Here is a 14,168-nt window from a genome sequence, read left to right as displayed (position 1 = left end):
CAATGGGTCAGATGACCTTCTCCAGTTCCTATTTCTAAAGTTAATTACAAATGTGATAAATGGACCGATTAATCTTATTATTGAAAACAGTTTGAAAAATATTTATCCATCACACAATCATAGGAAACCAACTTTGCATGACACCAAGTTGCTTAAAGCTTCTCTCAACTGGTTATAAAATAATAGGCGAGCCCACTATACTATGGGCTGATGTAGAGTCCAGTCCTGCTACCCTTTATTTACTATGTACGCTGTTTGATTTGCTGATTTTCTCCTGCACATTTCTGTATTGCAATCTACAGGCTGCACTGCTATCCGTATCATGGACTTTGGATCTGCATGGAATCTCCTGCAGACACTGAGAGACGAGGACACAATAGACCAGGTGGAGTGGTTCCCTGAGCAGACCATCCAGGACAGCTGGTGGAACGCCAGTGCTCATGAACAAGCAGCAGGACTTGGTCTGGCTGGTGGTGAGAGGAGTCCACCCAGTCAGATCCTTCCTGTACATTAGGAACATCACCCACAATGCACATTGTCCCCAAGGTGACTGCAGTGGAGTGGAGACAGTTGCCCATCTCTTTGCTGAATGCAGATTCACTTCGAGTGTGCGGAGAAGGATGCAAGGGTCCTTGTCATAGTTCATCCCCAGCATCTGCATGACAGAGGACTCTCTGATTTATGGCGGTTCCCAAGAAGGCATACAGAATCGGATGCCCAGAACTGGTGGAGAACCATCAACCTGTGAAAGACACACTTTGTTTGGTCTTCCCAAAATTGCTGGTCTTACTGCACATGGGAATGCTACCGACTGGCACATTCTAGGCTGCATAATTAAATTGTGGCATAGAGCATGGTAACAGGCCCTTCCAGCCCACCAATTAACTTTCAAAACCCATACATTTTTGGAGGCCGCGAGGAAACTGGAGCACTCATCAGAAACCCATGCAGACACAGGGAAAATATACAAACTCCTCACAGACAGCACTGGATCTGAATCGGGGTCACTGACATCGTAATTGTGCTAACCATGCCACGCAAGAAAAACATCTTAGTCAATGATTGACGGCGAAGATTGCCTTAATTAAAGATTAAGTGAGGAGACAACTGCTGAAAGGAGTAATCTCAACTGCTAAACAGTTCATTAATCTTTCAACCATGAAGATATGATTCAGGGTCAGCACCAAGGTGTGGGGGGCATCTGCAGGAAATGTCCCCCCAAGCAAGATGCTGTCCTTCCCCCTTCCCCCCCCCCCCCCCAATATGATTGCCACCTTTGCTCAGGCTCACCATTGAACTGCCATACACACCAGGGAAACTTATTGTATTAGCTGATGCGTTTTCCAGGGCAATGACGCAGAACGAAGCACACAAATGAGAATTCCACAGAGACAGATGTGAAACTCCATGTGAGCCTGATCACTGAATCTCTTCCCGTATCTGACATGAAATCCAAGAAGATCGCAGCTGAAACTGAACAGGACACAGTCCTAAGGAAGTTCATCAAGATTCTGAATGAAGGATGACCTGGAGGCGAATGTCAGCCAGCTGGCTGTTGTTAATAGGCTTCTACTCAGACAGAGCAGAATTGTCACTCCTCAATGACTGTGACAAACAATGTTGAAAAGGGTGCATGGGGGGCACCTGGAATTGAAAAATGCAAGAGGGCCAGAACTGCTGTTTATTGGCCAGGGATAAATGCTGACATTGACAGGATGGTTTCAAGCTGTGAGACCTGTTTGAAACATCACGCAAAGCAGCCAAAAGAACTCATGATCATAACTGACGTACCAGCAGAACCATGGCAGAAAGTTTTGACTGACCTGTTATACATGGGTGAAAAGAATTACTTGCTGGTTATTGATTACCTGCAGAGCCAACACAAGCACCTATGTTAAGAAGATCCACATGAGTTGTCAAAGCACCTGACAGACTGAATCTATAAAAGAAAAAGAACTGCACACTTAAAAGGTTTGTGCTGCTGATGTTCATGTTACATTTGTGTTGAACTTTAAATTGACAGAATTCTGTATTAATGTGTCATGTTTGATTAAACATCTCAAGGAAAGGGGATGTAGTGATAGAGTTCTACCACCAGGAGGAGTCAGATACCAAATGTGTAGCATCTGGGAAACGTTGCATCTTGTGTCGATTCTAGATATGGTCTGGCATGTGTATGTTCTGACCTCTGTGCTGTTTGTTTAGTTAAAAAAAAACCATTTCTTTATTGTAATAGAAGAAACATCACAACTCCAGGCTGAGAACAGCACTGGTGAAATTGTTTGGTAAGGTGTGCACTATTATAGGGTTGGGAGTGTTTTAGTTATTGACCCTAGTAGCATAGAGTTGTACTACCACTGAGTCAAGGGGTGGCAGGTATCGTATTGTTTTTTTTTTTCCTTGATTGTTGTATGTACCCATTTCATTGTGTGTGTGTATTTTATCCACTTTGCAATTTTCCTACGTTCATCTCTAAATTATACAAGTGTTTTATTGCCGCTACCACTTTCCCCTGCTGTGTTCAGAGTCCTTTCTTTTGAGACCCATCAAATTGATTTTCTCACTCACAACACCTCCTCAAAACACTCTATAAAATTTGTTCAACACGACCTACCGCACACAAAGCCACATTGACTATCCCTAATCGTTCCCTACTCTCCAAATGCTTAAATGTCCGATGTCTAAAACACACCCTTCAATAGCTTACCTACTACTGATGCCTGGTTCACTGGCCCAACGTGGTTGCAGGAGGGGCATTATTGGCAGCTAAATGTTCCAGGATTTCACTGCTTTAGGCATGATAGAACAAGGGAAATAAAAAGTGGAGGAGTCACATTGCTTGTTAAAGAAAACATTACAGCGGTGCTATGGCATGATTGATTGGAGTGCTCATCCAGTGAGGCTATTTGGGTAGAAGTGAGGAATGGGAAAGACACAAAAGCACTAATAGGGGTATATTGTAAACCACCTAATAGGCAGAGGGAATTAGAGGAGCAAATTTGTAAGGAGATAGCATATATGAGTAGTAAACTAATTTAAACTTTCCACATATTGACTAGGACACCCATATTTTAAAAGGGCTGGATGGGTTGCAGTCAAATGTGTTCACGAAAGTTTTTTTAAATCAATACAGAGAAGAACAGAATTGGATCTCCTATTACGGAAAGAGATAGGTCAGGTGACAGATGTTTGTGTTAGGAAATAATTTGAGTCTAATGATCATAACACTATTAGTTTTAGGTAAATTATGAAGGAGGATTGGGCTTGGCCTAAGATTGAGATTTTTGATTGGAATAAGGCTAATAATGCGAAAGGATTTAGAAGATGTGGATTTGAGATCATTTATTTTCTTGGAAGGATGTAGCAGATAGATGTAGGATATTCAAAGGGAAAATTTTGAGAGTACAGTGTCGGTATATAAAGGAAAGGTTAGAAAATATAGGGAGCTTTGGTTTTCAAGGGATATTGAGAATTTTGGTTTGGAGGAAGAGGAATGTGTACAACAGGTATAGACAGTGGGGAATAGATGAGGTGCTTGAGGTATATAAAGAGTGCAAAAAAACAAATAAATTAGAAAGGCTTTTGCAGGCAAGGTAAAAAAATAAATACAGGGTACATTAAAAGGAAAAAATAGTGAGGGATAAAATTGGGCTCCTTGAGGATCAAAGGGGTAGGCTATTTGAGGAGTCAGAAATGGGGAAATTTTAAATGAATTTTTTTCTTCAGTATTCAGTCAGGAAAGAACTATTGAGCCAGGTGAAGTAAAGAAATCTCATAGTGACGTAATGGATAATATACAGATTAATGAGGAAGTAGTCACCATTTTAAAGAGAATAAAGGTGGATAAATCTCTGAGTCCTGACAAGATATTCCCTTGGACCCTAAGGTAGGTTAGTGGGGGCTCTGGCAGAAGTATTTAAAATGTTATCAGTCACAGGGGAGGTGCTGGGGGGTGGAGGTGGGGAGGGGGTAGAATTGAAGGGCAGCTCAAGATGTTCTGCTGTTTTTTTAAAAAAAAGGCTCTAAAAGCAAACCTGGTAATTATAGGCCTGCAAGTCTGATGTCGCTGGTAGGTAAATTAATGAAGAGTGTTCTTAGAGATGGAATATACAATTATTTGGATAGACAGGGGTTGATTAGGAGTACTCAACATGGTTTTGTACGTGGTAGATCATGTTTGACAAATCTTATAGAGTTTTTCGAGGAAGTTACAAAGAAGGTTGACAAGGGGAAGCCTGTGGATGTTGTCTATATGGATTTAGAAAGGCCTTTGACAAGGTTCTGCATAAGAAGTTAGTTAAGAAGGTTCAATCATTAGGTATTAATGTTGAAGCAGTGAAGTGGATTCACCAGTGGTTGAATGGGAGATGCCAGAGAGTAGTGGTGGAAAATGGTTTGTCCAATTGGAGGCCAGTGACTAATGGAGTGTACTGGGTCCATTGTTGTTTGTCATATATGAATAGGGTGGTAAATTGTATTAGTAAGTATACAGATGATACTAAGATTGGTGGTGCTGTGGACAGTGAAGGTTTTCAAAGTTTGCAGTGGGATATAGGCCAATAGAAGAATGGGCTGAAAGTTGGCAGATGGAGTTTAATACTGATAAATGCGAGATGCTACATTTTGGTCGGACTCATCAGCAAAGGTCCTAGATGTTAAATGGTAGAACAATGGGATTTAGGAATACTGGTACATAATTCTGTAAAAGTGGAGTTACATGTAGGTAAGGCAGTGAAGAAATCATTTGGTATGTTAAGCTTCATAAATCAGAGCATTGAATGCAGGAGTTGGGATGTCATATTAAAGTTGTATACGGCATTGGTGAGGCCAAATTTGGAATATTGTGTGCAGCTTTGGTCACCAAATTATAGATAGGAGATTAACAAAATAGAGAGGGTGCAGAGAAGATTTACAAGAACGTTGCCTGGGTTTCAAGGGTTGAGTTACAGGGAAAGGTTGAGCAGTCTGGGACTTTATTCTCTGGAGTGTAAAAGATTGAGGGATGATTTGATAGAGGTATTTAAAATTATGAGGGGGACAGATAGCGTAAATATGGATAAGTTTTTTTCCCTTTGAGAGTGGGGGAGATTCAAACAAGAGGACACGAATTGAAATTGAAGGGGGAAAAGTTTAGGGGAAATGTGGGGAGTGGTGGGAGTGTGGAATGAACTTCTGGCTAAAGAGGTAGATGTGGATAAGGAAAAGTTGGATAGGTATATGGACAAGAGAGGTATGGAAGGTTATGGGCTGGGACTGGGTCGATGGAACTAGTGAAAGAAAGTGTTTGACATGGACTATAAGGGCTGAATTGGCCTGTTTCTGTTCTTAACTGGCTCATAATTTCCTGGGTTATTTTTCCAGCTTTTTTTTTAAACCAGCGGAACAATATGAGCTACACTCCATTCCTCCTGTGCCATACCTGTTGTTAAGGACATTTTAAATATATCTGTTTGAGCCCCTGCAATTTCTGCACTAAACTTTCTCAAGGTCCAAAGAATACTTTGTCAGGCCTTGGGGATATATCCACCTTTATTTGTTTTAAGACAGCAAGCACCCTCTCTTTAATAAGCTTCATGACATTTGCCTCACTTCCCCCACACTCTGTGCAAGTTTCCTGAATAAATACAGAAGCAAAAAAAAACATACAAGGTCTACCCCATCTCTCTAACTCCATACATAGCCAACCATTCTGATCTTCAAGAGATCCAATTTTGTTCCCTACTATCCTTTTGGTCTTATTATATACATAGAAGCTTTTAGGATTTGGATTTTCCTTCACCTTGTCTGTCAAAGCAACCTCGTGTCTTCATTTAACACTCCAGATTTTCCTGGAATGGCTGATGGAAGTACATCAGTTGTAGTTGACCTGGAATAACAAATCTCTCTCTGAAAACTGACATGAACCTTCCTGAACCATTTACCTTTCAAGCACCGAAGCCTGGTGAACTTTATAAATGTTAAATTCTATGCACAGTATAAGAATTGCCTGCAACCAGTGAACTTAGAGGAATGAGAAGTGAGTTTGGACTGTGAACCAAATAACTTTTCTGTACTCACACACACATTACATACATGTGCGCTTAGAATTAGAAGGGGGTTAAGTTAGGTAAAGTAAGTCAATAGAGATAAGTTAAAGTTTGATTCTATTTTCATGTTTAAAGATAATTAAAAGCAAATTTTGTTAAAGTAACCATTTGTCTTGGTGAATATCTATTGCTGCTGGGTTTTGGGGTCCTCTGGGCTCATAACACTTCTATCACAATGTTTCCTACAGGTATATGCCATCTCCATTGCTATTCCAATTCTCATTGAATATTGGGTGGTCCACAATACAACCCCATTAATGTGATCATATGTGATATGATACACTTTATTGTCATTATGCAGGTATACCAGCCAGTGAAACATGGTTAGCATTGACTGGAATATAAAATAGAATACAATAGATACATACAATTAAAAATTAAAAGGAACAATAAACATGTACAATAAGACTGCAATATTCTAAAATTAAATGTTTATAAAAAGATGACTGATTCTGAAATATAAGTGGAGCACCACGCAATGCTGTACATTGGTATTTAACATTATCAAGGCTTCACAAAAAAAGCTCTTTTTAAGTTTGGTAGTTCTTAACCGAAGGCTCCTAAAATGTCTGACTGATGATAAGAGAGTAAATAGTTCATGGCTAGGGTGTGTTGTGTCTTTAATGATATTCTTGGCCCTGTCCAAGCATTGTCCCCTATAGATAAATTCGATGGTAGGCAATTGCATTCCAACAATCCACTAGGCAGTTTTCACTACCCACTGGAGTGCCTTCTTATCTTGTGCAGAACAATAGGTTTCCCATTTCTCAGCTCTACCCTTATAGCCTCAGGAGACGAGCCCTCTAAACTGTCCTGTATGAACATAACTTGTATATTTTCCCTGACGATTAATGCTATTCCTTCCCCCTTCATTCCTGAAACAACGGAACCCTGAGACATAGAACTGGCAGTCCTGCTCCGCCTGCAACCATGAATCACTAATGACTGCAATGTCATAATTCCATATTCCAATCCACACCCTAAGCTTTTCTGCCTTTCCTAAAACACTCCTTGCATTGAAATAGATGCACCCAAGAACATTATTTCCACCTTTTCATATTGTCTTTTTCCTCCTCAACCCCACTATCTGCTCTAGCACTCGTGGCAGCTGGAGACATTTAATATCCATCTAAGATCCTAATAACTCCTGTTGGGAGATAGAAAGATGTTCTATACAAATTTGTGCAGTTAGTTTTTAAACTCATCAGTGAGAAACTATTGAAAGATAAAATTATTTACATTCACAATATGCTGATGCTTGTTTGATTCTATTTCATAAAGAAATTAAACAAATATTTATAATTTAAAGCTACTTATAAGAATTAGATGCTTATTGCTGAAACATTTTGCTTGAGAAAAATTGCCATTGGCCCATTTCCTTTGGAGTTATGAAACCGTGCACATAACAAGTCAATTAGGGACAATTAAAACAGTGGTTTTCAAACTTTTTCTTTCCACCCACATACAATCTCCTACTAATTACAGAGCACCTATGACATAGGGATTACTTAAAGTGGTATGTGAGTGGAAAGAAAAAGTTTGAAAACCACTCCTTTAAACTAACCAAAGCTGTAGCCATGAGGGAATTGTTACTGGCCAGGAATACAATCAGTATAATACTTTCAAATTCATTTCAAAACTGCATTTGTCATTTAACAATTAATCTCTTGAATTAGTTGATTAAAAATAATTTGCAGTTTTTTTTCAACATTTCATAATTATACTGAATCACTTCCTCAAACATATTTAAACCTTCAGCATACAAAACTCCTAATAGTTTAAATGTAGGCTTGATTTATAAAATGATTTTTAGTTCACTTGAAGCAGTTGAACATCTCATTACATGAAGTAAAAGAGGTAAAGTTCCATTGAGGTTGTTTGTTGGAGGAAGCAAGTGTATTTTGGACTTCAAAGTACTTTCATTCATATATGAATAACCTTCTTTTAAAAATAGAGCTATAACAAACAGACGAATTGTCTGCACAGGATGTGCATGGTACTTTGGTCTTGGAGCACTTTTCCATGGATGTTCCCCTCCTCCCCCAACCAGTTTCCTTTCAAACAACAAGCTCCAGGACACAGTCTTACATAACAATTATTTATTGTTAATACTTCCTTTTACTGTATACTTAATGATGCTGTTCAGAGCATATTGAAGTTTTGCGGTAAAATGTTTTTGAATCACAAGTGATCAAAGCAGTTACAGAATAATTATAGCATGAAAGAAGGCTATTGCATCCATCTCACCCTTACCCACTCACTGTAGAACAATTCAGCAAGCCCCAACTCCCATTCATATTCCCAGAATTCTGAAAACTCTTTCCTTTGAATAATTAATGTTATGGGCCCAGAGGACCCCAAAACCCAGCAGCAACAGAAATTCACCAAGACAAATAGTTACTTAAACAAGAGTTACTTTTTAATTTTCTTTAAACATCAAAACAGGAACAAACTTTAACTTTTTACTATTAACTTAACCTAATAATCCCCTTCTAATTCTAAGTGCACGTGTATGTAATGTGTGTGCAAGTTCAGAAAAGTTATTTGATTCACAGTCCAATCTCACTTCCCACTCCTGCAAGTTCATTGGTATCAAGCAATTCTTATACTGTTGACAAAATTTAGCATTTATGAAGTTCACCAGGCTTTGATGTTTGAGAGGTAAATGGTTACTGCTCAGGAAGGTTCTTGTCAGTTTTCAGAGAGAGAGATTTGTTCCAGATGATAACCTCTTTCCCCCAGGTTACCACAAAGTTTCTTTTTATTTCCCTTATTTCAAGTGAAACATTATACAGGCAGCCATCTCCTCTTGCATGGTCCACAAGGTCTTGCCAGCTTATCCTGTTCCAGGTCCAGCTGCTGCTGAACTGTAGAACTGAATTCTCTCTCTCTCTCTCTCTCTCTCTCTCTCTCTCTCACACACACAGAAAATCATATGACCCTCAGAAAAGCAATCTCTCTCTCTCTCTCTCTCTCACACACACAGAAAATCATATGACCCTCAGAAAAGCAAACTGCATTCAGACAGACTGCAGCACTGGATCCAACCTTTTGAGTCATTCATCTGTTGCTTTCCAAAACAATAATCCATTATTCCACAGCATGTCCAATTAACATCTACTTGTGAAGCCCTTCAGCAAAGCAGTTTCCATTGTCTTTACAAAGGCACTGGAGTCTGGACTGTGTGGCTTGAGCCAAGCTCTTGCATTTTAGGTGAGATCTGTTTTGAAATGTTTGTATTTGTTTGGAACCTACACTATTTAAAAAAAAACCCACAATTTATCTCCTTTAAAACATATCTATATATGATAGAAAATAACAATCTGTCACATTATTCAATTCCCTTTTCAATGTTACTATTGAATTTGACTACCCCTAGTAGTGCAATCTAGACCCTCACTACTTGCTGCATTGAAAAAAATCACTTCACATTAATTTTGGCTCTACGGCCAATCATCGTCTTAAAATGTCCTCTCATTCACGTCTGCTCCATTAACAGGAACAATTTCTCTGCCGCTTTTTATACATTACATAATTTGAACCCTATCCAGCATTTGCTTCAAACAGGGCAATCCCAGCTAAAGTGTTCCCTAAAAGTTGATACCCAGAACTAGGCAGATCTAGACTCATGATTTTTGGATTTGGTCGTGTTATAGTTACAATTTAGAGATTAGCTTTTGAAAAAATGTTACTTGAATTTAACTTTGAGTTGCCATGAAGGGATTCTATCTTGGTATCGCTGATCCAATACTTGGATTAATCATCCAATAATTTAGACATTGTGCTATCATGGTATATGGAGCCCCCATAAAAAACTAAAAAGTGAAGAAAATTTCATTCCATTCCAAATGGCATTTTAATAGTGGGGGGGGGGGGGGGGGAATCAGTTGACACTTGGCCCTTTCACAGTGAAAAAGCCAGACTGCAAAAGCAGAAATTCTCCACCCTCACGTTGAGGTTTACTTCTATGAATGCTCCATGGCTGGCTCGAAGGTGCCGACTGCAATCCCTCTTGGGGAAGGATCATTGGTGGAGCACAGCGCTCCGCCACCTTGCATGAATGTAATGCCACAGCAAGCAACTGGCTAGGGCCGGGTTGATGATGTCGCAATGACGCTGTCAGCCAGTGATCCATCTCACCCTCACTCCCACCCACTCACCCCCCTCCTTCCATGACCCCCCTCAGGGCAGAGGCGGCTGGTGCAAGGCATCAGGGCAGGGGCCATCAAGGCAGGGGGAGCTGGCAGGAGCAGGGTCTGTCAGGGGGTGGCTGGTGCTTTCTGTGACAGCCCCACTGGCCACTCTGGCACCTCACCGAACCGCTTCGGCTTTTGGGGCCGCTCATCAGCGTCTCAAAACATGGCAAAGTAATGGCCATCTTCCATAATACCCCCACACAACTGGAACTGTTCTGGGAAACATAGAGCAGTTCCAGCTGTGTGGGAGATTATGGGTAGGGAAGACTGCCATTGCTCTGCTGCTTACTTATGACAGGTGGCGCTATGAGACATGAATGCAATGCAAAAGCAGCCTTTTAGGGTTGCCCCATGAAAGGTGTTTATATTTTTCCCTCCCACGATTATAGCCGGCCTCCAGGCAGAGGCTTGGCGTGAAAGGGCCTAGTGATAGCACCTTTGCCTGCACAGACAATCGCGAAAGAGGTGTGACTAGTTCAGCTGAATATCTAGTTAATGGCAACCTCCCCCACTTTCAGCACGTTGATTGCAACGGGGTCTGCAAATGAAGAATACTTAGTGCCTGCCCAATGGGTAACATGATCAGTTCTCAGGCAAGCCAGAATGTTATCCAGGTCTTGCTTGTTTTTCCTCATGGGGGTTTCTTTATTGCACTATGACTGGGAATAGATTCTGCTCCCTTACTTTAAATTTATCGCTCACCTCCAATTTCATTAAAGAGAGTGAGAAAGAACCAATGAGGAAAATACACAGAGTACACAATGAGAAAATCAGTTAAAGTTATTAATTGCCATAAACATGGATTTATGCATAGATTATAAAATCAAGTGAATGCAATTAAATGTAAACTCCAAGAGAGCAAACAATACAGGATTACTGGAGGTCCATGTCTCATTCGCCATCACCATGCCAATACACACTACCCCCAATACACTCAAATTGGTGCTGGTTTAAGGAAACATTTCAGTTGCCCGATCATATTAGACTTGGTTTTGATCCAAATGACAAATCTGCATGGGAACACTCAATCTGCTCAATTCTTATCCACAATATCCCACGTTGGGCAAAAATTCCTCTGTAATTTTTTTCTTTCAGAGCAAAAAATGTGAACCAAATTGCAATATGTCTTCACAATCAGCAGGGCATCTTGTGTTGGTGTTGGTTGAGGGGATGCAGATGTTGCTGATTAAGCCACCATTGATCCTTCCTCTCTAGTTACTCCCAAAATGGATAGTAGAGTCATAATATTCCTGAAACCAGTGATGAAAATCACTACTGCTTGCTGTGACACAGTGACCGTGCGAATGATATGAGTGGGTCATGATTACCACACCATTGATTCCTTAAAGTGTGATGGGTCGGAGTATTTTATATATGCAATTATATTACTCTCTGTTCTGTACCTTATGCCACTTAAATTATTTTTAATGAAGTTTTGAGAATCAAAATGGTTAAATAAAAATGTTAATTTTTTGACATCAACCACATCTGAATTAGCATGACATATCTGCAATTTAGCACAGTGGTTCCTTTTTCAGGATAAATCAAACAACTTTTATTTTTAAACTGTTTACACCAAGTTAGAGTTTAACCTAGTTGAGTGAGTTCTCGGATTATCATCACTGAAGTGCTCTTCAAGGTCAAAAGAAGAACCATTTCCAATAAGAGTTTATGGGTTTTTATATATATATATATATATATATATATATATTTATTTTATATATATATATATATCTATATATATATAAATATATATATATATATCTAGAAATATATATATCTAGATATATATTATATATATATCTTTCTTTGGCTTGGCTTCGCGGACGAAGATTTATGGAGGGGGTAAAAAGTCCACGTCAGCTGCAGGCTCGTTTGTGGCTGACAAGTCCGATGCGGGACAGGCAGACACGATTGCAGCGGTTGCAAGGGAAAATTGGTTGGTTGGGGTTGGGTGTTGGGTTTTTCCTCCTTTGCTTTTTGTCAGTGAGGTGGGCTCTGCGGTCTTCTTCAAAGGAGGCTGCTGCCCGCCAAACTGTGAGGTGCCAAGATGCACGGTTTGAGGCGTTATCAGCCCACTGGCGGTGGTCAATGTGGCAGGCACCAAGAGATTTCTTTAGGCAGTCCTTGTACCTTTTCTTTGGTGCACCTCTGTCACGGTGGCCAGTGGAGAGCTCGCCATATAATACGATCTTGGGAAGGCGATGGTCCTCCATTCTGGAGACGTGACCCATCCAGCGCAGCTGGATCTTCAGCAGCGTGGACTCGATGCTGTCGACCTCTGCCATCTCGAGTACTTCGACGTTAGGGATGTAAGCGCTCCAATGGATGTTGAGGATGGAGCGGAGACAACGCTGGTGGAAGCGTTCTAGGAGCCGTAGGTGGTGCCGGTAGAGGACCCATGATTCGGAGCCGAACAGGAGTGTGGGTATGACAACGGCTCTGTATACGCTTATCTTTGTGAGGTTTTTCAGTTGGTTGTTTTTCCAGACTCTTTTGTGTAGTCTTCCAAAGGCACACACACACACATATATATATATATATATATATATATATATGTAAACACCCCATTGGAGTTTAATCTTTTGTAGTCTATATAGATTTCAGTAAGGCCTTTCGATAAGGTTCCACATGGAAGGTTGGTGAGGAAGGTTCAGGCGCGAGGTATTATCTCGTCAGATGGGTTCAATGGTGGCTAGAAGATAGATGGCAGAGTGTCGTGGTGGATAATTGACTGTCTGGATGGAGGCTGGTGACGAGCTGTGGCCCTTGTTGTTTGTCATTTACATTAATGATTTGGATGATGGAGTGGTAAATTGGGTTAGTAAATAGGCGGACGAATCAAAAATACAGAGAGTTGTGGATAGTGAAGTTGGTTTTCAGGGACTGCAGAAGGATTTGGACTGCTTAGAAGAATGGGCTGAAAGGTGGCAGATGGAGTTTAATGTAGGTAAGTGTGAAGTATTTCATTTTGGGAAATATAATCATAACAGGACATATGAAGTAAAGGGGAGGGCGTTGATGAATGCAGAGGGACAGAGAGATCTTGGAATAACGGTTCATCGTTTTTTGAAAGTGGATTATCATGTAGACAGGGTGGTGAAGGCCGCTTTTAGTATGCTGGCCTTTATAAATCAAAGCATAGAATATAGCAGCTGGGAGGTGATGTTGAGATTTTTCAAGGCATTGGTGAGGACAAATTTGGAATGTTGTGTGCAGTTCTGGTCCCCAAATTATAGGAAGGATAAGGTAAGAGGGTGCAGAGAAGATTTTCTAAAATATTGCCTGGATTGCAGTATCAAGAATACAAAGAAAGACGGAGTAGACTGGGTCTTTATTCACTGGAGCATAGAAGGTTGAGGGGGGATTTTAGAGGTATTTAAAATTACGAGGGGAATAGACAGAGTAGATGTGAATAGGCTCTTCCCTTTGAGGGTAGGTGAGATTGGAACGAGGGGTTACAAGTTAAGGATTAGGGGGCAAAAGTTTAGGAGTAACATGAGAGGAAGCTTCTTTTTCCACTCATAGAGTGGTGGCTAAGTGGAATGACCTTCCGGAAGAGGTGATTGCAGCAGGGTCAATTTTGTCATTTAAGAGAAGGTTGGATGAGTGCATGGATGTGAGGGGATTGGAGGGTTATGGAGAGGGAGCAGGTAGGTGGGACTAGAGGAGATCACTTAAATCGGTCCGGACTAGAGACCTATTTCCGTATTGAAATTGTTATATGGTTATATGGCTATATAGCCATAGGAACACATGTCATAGTTTAAGGACAGGTACAGAGTAGAATTGAAAGGGTTTTCATTTAGCAGCTATTCCCACAGAACAGTGTAATTATTTAGTCATTAGATTGTCTGACCTAAAAATAATTTATCGCAAGGGCAGA

General features: G+C 40.4%; 1 protein-coding gene across 5 annotated transcripts in view; it reads right to left on the bottom strand.

Moving 5' to 3' along the window:
- The window catches only part of epas1b (endothelial PAS domain protein 1b), a 172,158-nt gene that overhangs the window by 61,831 nt on the left and 96,159 nt on the right, over positions 1-14,168 (bottom strand). The gene's annotated exons all lie outside the window — the stretch shown is intronic.

This window comes from Narcine bancroftii, chromosome 4 (assembly GCF_036971445.1).
Source record: "Narcine bancroftii isolate sNarBan1 chromosome 4, sNarBan1.hap1, whole genome shotgun sequence".
Lineage (NCBI taxonomy): Eukaryota > Metazoa > Chordata > Chondrichthyes > Torpediniformes > Narcinidae > Narcine > Narcine bancroftii.
This window is presented reverse-complemented; position numbering and strand designations above follow the sequence as displayed.